Source organism: Panthera pardus, unplaced genomic scaffold (assembly GCF_024362965.1).
Source record: "Panthera pardus isolate Hobbes unplaced genomic scaffold, ASM2436296v1 HiC_scaffold_16, whole genome shotgun sequence".
NCBI classification, from domain to species: domain Eukaryota; kingdom Metazoa; phylum Chordata; class Mammalia; order Carnivora; family Felidae; genus Panthera; species Panthera pardus.
Window position 1 is genome coordinate 102517209 of NW_026526721.1, and position 6553 is coordinate 102523761.

The window sequence follows — 6553 nt, forward strand, 5'->3', positions numbered from 1 at the left end:
ACCCGGCAGTATCATACACACCTGTTTCTGGCTCCTCTCTCTGCTCTGCATCCACCCACGACTGTCCTGATACCAAGAGACTTGACTGCAGAAGAGCACCCACAGGGTGTGGTGTCCCAGAAGTAGCTCCAGTGACGCTACAGATGAAATTGATGAGAAAGTATAAGGTGTGCTGCACCTTGCAAACACCACCCCCAGGTAGGATATATGTGACATTCCTCCTGCATTCCTGGCTGCCCCAGAACAAAGGAAAAGGGAAAACAAATGGTTAACTGATAGAGATCACAGTTGCGCAAGACAGGAATCTCCATCAGCTTACAAATGTCTTAGTAAATTAGAGGAAAAAGGCAATCTTATCAATAGCCTAACCTCCAGAAACCCATACACTCCATTCCCTGGAGCCCCAACATCACCCTCCCCTCTAGAATGATGTGGGGACCAAAGGGAAGAAGAAGGAAATGGTAGGTAAAATTAAACTCCCTTATAACCCGCAGCCCACTGACAAATACTTGAGGCAAATACAGAGTATACCATTTCTCCAGGAACCCCCTACTGTCTTAATGGCTTTCTAGACGGAAAACAACCTTAGCTTGACAACAGCAAAGCCCTTGACGTTTTAGGAGTCCTCTTTAGCATATCAAAGTCCCTCTGGAGGCCTCCCTTTGCCTTTACCTCCCCCAACTCCATAGTACATAACCAGTCACTCTTCACAACCCCAAGGCAGCTCTTTCTGCCCATGGGTCCTGTCCCTGTGCTTTAATAAAATCACCTTTTTGCACCCAAGATGTCTCAAGAATTCTTTCTTGGCCATCAGCTCTAGACTCCCACCTCTCCAAAACCCTATCAGAATCATCAGGGAAGCTGTGGGAACAATGTGCTCTCAACAGAGAAAGCTCCTGTGCTAAAGAACAAAGCTTGACTGACAGCCTGTCTGATAGACAGTTCCAACCAAAGTTCCAACCTTGCCTTAGCCCCCTGCACCCAGTAAACCTGACCCGCGGAGGACACGGAGCAAGGAGATGTGTGGCAATGGGGAGCCAGAATGCTGCTTTACTTCATTTCATAAAGATCAGAAACCACGCCGCAAGGATTTTACAGTAACTGAGGTTAAATCTAGGACTGTGTGTACATTTTAACTTTCAACTTCTTTACTTCTCCTACTGAAATATATTAACAACTTTTTTCTCCAGTTGCTGTCACTTTGGTATTGTTTCAAGCCTTATGAACATTAAATAATCTCTCAAAATGAGACTTATAAAAGACGATATATATTCTTAGAGCAGGCAATCGATTATAAAGCTTTACCCTCCAAAATGTGGCTGCAAATTGAGACCCATGTGGGAGAAAAGGCCTGAAAAGGCTCCATTGTATGTGGTAATTATGAAATTACTGATAGCTGAGGATGCCTTTGGGGAATGAGAGACAGACTGCAATGTATTAAAGAGTGAATGGAAAATGCAGGAGCAGATCCATCAAGTGTTCTGTGCCTATTTAGAAGAACATCCCAAAGTCCTGGAAGAGTTATAAGAGGAGAGACCTGAGCATTATTAGGAACTCAGTGGGAGGATCCAGTTAAGGAGTAGATGCATTAAATTTAACAGAGGATATCTTAAAGATCTAATTGATTTTATTAATCTATTCATGAATCAGGTAGCATCCCATCTAGCAAGTAGAGGGGAGTTCCAAAGAACTATGTAGAGGGAAGGATTTTTAAAGTCAGAACAAGGAAGTCATAAACAAACAAACAAAAAGGGTTGTTTCCGGTGACGTCCCCTCCATCTGGGGACAAAAGGGTATTGGTAGGTGGATTACATTTCCCCTTTCGGGAAATGAAGAGGGCCATGTGACAGATTACCTTATTGTTGTTGAGCAGAAAATTCCTGACTGACAGGTTAGAAGTTACATTCCTGCGGGAAAAGGAGGGGTTGAAGCTGCATATAGGTTTGGTATTAAGTCATGGTTTACTGAATTGGGGCCTTAACCTAAGTGATGCCATTTTGGGTCTGTAGTTTTCTCTTAAACAGTTAAACTATAATAAGCTTTTATAATATCCATGAAATAGGGGTGCCTGGGTGGCTCAGTCCGTTGAGCGTGTGACTTCAGCTCAGGTCATGATCTCAAAGTCTGTGAGTTCGAGCCCTGCATCGGGCTCTGTGCTGACAGTTCAGAGCCTGGAGCCTGCTTCAAATTCTGTGTCTCCCTCTCCCTCTGCCCCTCCCCTGCTCATGCTCTCTCTCTCTGTCAAAAATAAAAATAAACATTAAAACAATTTTTTTAATATCCATGAAACACACCCAACAATTGGTTATGTATTTGCGTACAAATAACATTTTAAATTCTGAAACATAAAAATTATGAAAGCCATATATCTTAACCAAAATATAAGACTCCCCTTCTTCTCTCACATCCCTCCCCCACAAATATCTATCCACTAGGAAATTATTAACCTCATTCTAAATCAAGTTATAAATTTTTTAAATGAATGACAGTGAAAGTATTCCATATCAAATCCTTTGCACACCCAGAAGAAAATAGGTGGATGAAAATGAATTTAATAAAAAGAACGGAAGATTTTTAAAAATACACAAGGAATTCATTTAGAGAATTCTGATAAAGGAAAAATCAAATAAGCATAAATAAAGTAGAAAATAGTTAACTTAAAGGATACATTATATTTAATGGTGAAATATGAAACGAGGTTTCATTAAATTCAGAAACACCATTATTTAACATCATCCTGAAGACTATACTCATTTCAAGACAAGACAGGAAAAACATAAAGCATAAACATTTGAAAAGAAAAATAAAACTGTCATTCCAGGATGGTCCAATTGACTTACTAGCAATACAACAGAGAGAAGTGAAAATATTAGCCTTCAGTAGGAAAATCTCCCACTAGCTGACGCTGTGGGGAAGGAGGTGAGAATGTGACCGCAGAAAGCTGAGGCAGTGAACCCAACTGGCCATCACTAGATGGCATTAGAACTAGAGGAGCAGCTCCCAAGAGAGGAATCTGGGGGTTGAGTGGAAGACTTTAGAGCTTGTGAAAATCTGGAATAACCGCAGGGGATAATGTTTACTGACCAAATTTCAGGGAATCAGGTGAATTTATATACCATAAATTTAATGATAGAGTCATCAAACTCTACACAGTTGTTTGTACATCTGGGCTATTTGGAGTGAGCCTAGAAACTGGTGGGACTAAGGACACTTTGAAATGAGAGGCGAAAGAAAGTAGAACTGATAGAGAACTTGAACAAGTGCGAAATCATTGACTTGCTTTGTCAGAATCCATCTACATGAGTTTGCCAAATTATCACAAGAAAGCAAAGTGCCCCCATAGTTCTCTTTTTTCCTTGTTCTTTTATTTTTGCCTAATCTGCAATAGAGATGAGCTATTGAAAATTTACTTAGAATAATACTATTGCGTAACTGCTGAGCTTGTACAATGTGACTCATCTACTGGGAACAAAAAAGGTAAATCTGCATTCTTTGAATTCTATATACATGACTATAAGTAAATTAAGATTTTTTTTATCATCAATAAAGCATTCTTACTTTTTTAAATTTTTTTAACGTTTATTTATTTTTGAGACAGAGAGAGACAGAGCATGAACAGGGGAGGGTCAGAGAGAGGGAGACACAGAATCCGAAACAGTCTCCAGTCTCTGAGCTGTCGGCACAGAGCCCGTCGACGCGGGGCTTGAACTCACTGACCTGAGATCATGACCTGAGCCGAAGTCTTACTGAGCCACCCAGGTGCCCCAAGCATTCTTCCTTTTAAATATGTACATAAAAATGGGTAAATAAAATCCCTGTTTCCGACCCTATTTTTTAATGAAGGTCAGAGATGTTTTAAAAAATTATCTCCTATTATCCCAGTTACAGTTTGACTGACCTTTACGCACCCGTGTGTGTGTGCACACACGTACCCACACGTACATGCACACACCGCCTCTCATCTCTACGTATGAAGGGTTCTGATGTGGCTGCTCACTGCACAGTTAAATATACTCACCTTCTCCATCTCTTTAGGCCACTAAAATTATTGCAGCATGTCTAGGATATTTCTCTCCCCTCACAGTACCTTGCAATTCAATCTCAGTGAAAAGTGTGACAGTGGTAGTCATCACTTTCTATTATATTTGAAGGTAGTGGGCATCTGGGTGAATTCACTGGGACAATAACTTCTAAATTTTGATGGAGGATTTATGTGCCAAAACTCTCATTTCTGTTAACTGGATTTGTGCATATAACTTTTTTTGAACTCTTTGATTCTAGACATCAAGAACTGTTTTGCATCAAGGTTAATACCAGTGTATGCGTTGGTGTGAATCTCCCAGGTCCACAATCGCAATGAGGACACGAGGAAGCAGCCTCATTGGAATGCATCTGTAATTCAGTCATCCCAGGTGAAACAGTATGCTGTAAATTCAAAAGTGTAATCTGCACTAGGAACGCTCAAGCTGTACTGTAAATTCAATCTCATGCTCTCTAATGGGAATTTATCCTGGAGATGAGTATAGTATCTGCTGTCTGGCTGTGTAATTGAATGGGGCAGGGTCTTACTGTAAAAAAAAAAAATCTGCATTTAGATAGCCACACATATATAAGAAGATGATATCATACTTGTAGAGAGAAGATAATTTTGTGTGTGCAGAGCAATGTTTAAATATTAATATTGCTTGTGGTTCCATGTTATGAAAACCAATTCCTCATCTTGCTTCTAATGCAATGAGAGAACTAAAGTCAACATTTGCCTTTGTTTAGAAATTTCAGAGTTCTAATCATCTTGCTTTTAAGGACTCTAAAGGCTGCAGCTGCTAAAACTACACTGTAACATATAGCTGATGAGATATAAGTTTAAGTGATATATTGCATCAAGCTGATTGCTTGGAAATCTCGGTTCTCTTATTGACTGATTTTAGCCATTATGATACAGCCTTGAAAGGAGTCACCACCTTTTGTTGTGGTTATTAATTTTACCTCCTGGGAACAAAGCTGCAAGTCAGCTCTTCTTCCTAAGACTAGCAAGAGAGTGGTCTGTATGCTATAGATCTAAGTTTCCCTGAAAATGTACAGAGTGACCAAACACAAACTGGCATCATTACATAGATTACATAACCCAAAGTCAGCTGGGGTCATCCTTGAGCTCTAGAAAAGATTAGCTCAGACACCCATTTCACGTCCTTCCGTGCTTTGCTACACGAAGTGCACACTAAAGACAACAGCATCAACATCATCTGGGAGAAAAAGCACAAACACAGGCCCCATGCCGGCTCTATTGAATTTATATCTGCATTTTAACAAATCCCGTAAGAATAGTCCATGCGTTAAAGTTTGAGAAGCACTGCTGTGAAGCCCTCCCTGAGATTCCAGAAAATTCCCAGACAGCTTAATGCTCATGGTCACTTTGCTCTGATTTCTTCTTTACACTAATACTTAAGATTCTCTGCGCATCTTGCAACTGTTCTTTTATTTCTTTTTAATGAAGAAAAAGATGGAAATCAACTTCTTTCCTTGATTTTTTACCATACACGCACATTCACAAACACATACACACAGACAAATACTGCAAAGCCTATAATTGTTGTGAAAAACAAAATACACTGGGAAATTAAAGAGACTACAGTAAAACCTTGGTTTGCAAGCATAATTGATTCCAGAAACATGCTTGTAATCCAAAGCACTTATATATCAAAGCAAATCTCAAGAATCATTGGCTCAGTTGTGATCATGTGGCATTCAGCATCATGTACTACTCGTATTGCAACACATTGCTCGTTTATCAAGTTAAGGTTTATTAGAATGTTTGCTCACCTTGTGGAACACTTGCAGAACAAGTTACTTGCAATCCAAGTTTTTAGTGTATTTTATTCAGGCTATTGCTATAGAGAGAACACTCATCAAAGAAAAATGTCTCAAAGAAAAGGAAGGGGATCAGGAGTTTTATGAAGGTAGGTAACAAGGGAATCATCCTCAAATCTTAAGAGTATCATGAAGAGAGCTAAAGGTGGGTCTTAATTTGGAATTTTCATTAGACATTTCAGGAACAAAGAAGGATGAGGTATCTCTTAACCCTCACTTCTTCCCAGGAGCACAGGACTCAGATAAATTTCAACTTTGTCAATCCCTCCTTTCATCAAGATGATCATTAGTTGCTGAAAAACCAGGAGGAGATCATAAACATCCTGAGTGGGACAGAGCAGAGTATAAGGAATAGTCTCTGGAGGACTCTTGTTGGCATCCTTTCTATAAAACAGATTGAACTATTTGTTGAGAGGTTATGGCAAAGGTCAATTGTTTTAGGGTTCTTGGGATCAAGCATCTTAAAAGAAGGATGCTTAAAATGAAAAAGAGACATATTAATATAAAGGATTGTATTTAAACAAAAAGAGCCAGGAGTTGAACACTGAACTGAGGGTAACCAGTTTATTGGATCTATAGGAGCCAAGGTCAGGCCACCCCAAATGGATCACTTTGGCATGAACATTATTTTGAATTAAAAGCAACCAAAACCCAGCAAATTCAAGTAAAGAGGTTAAAAAAAAAC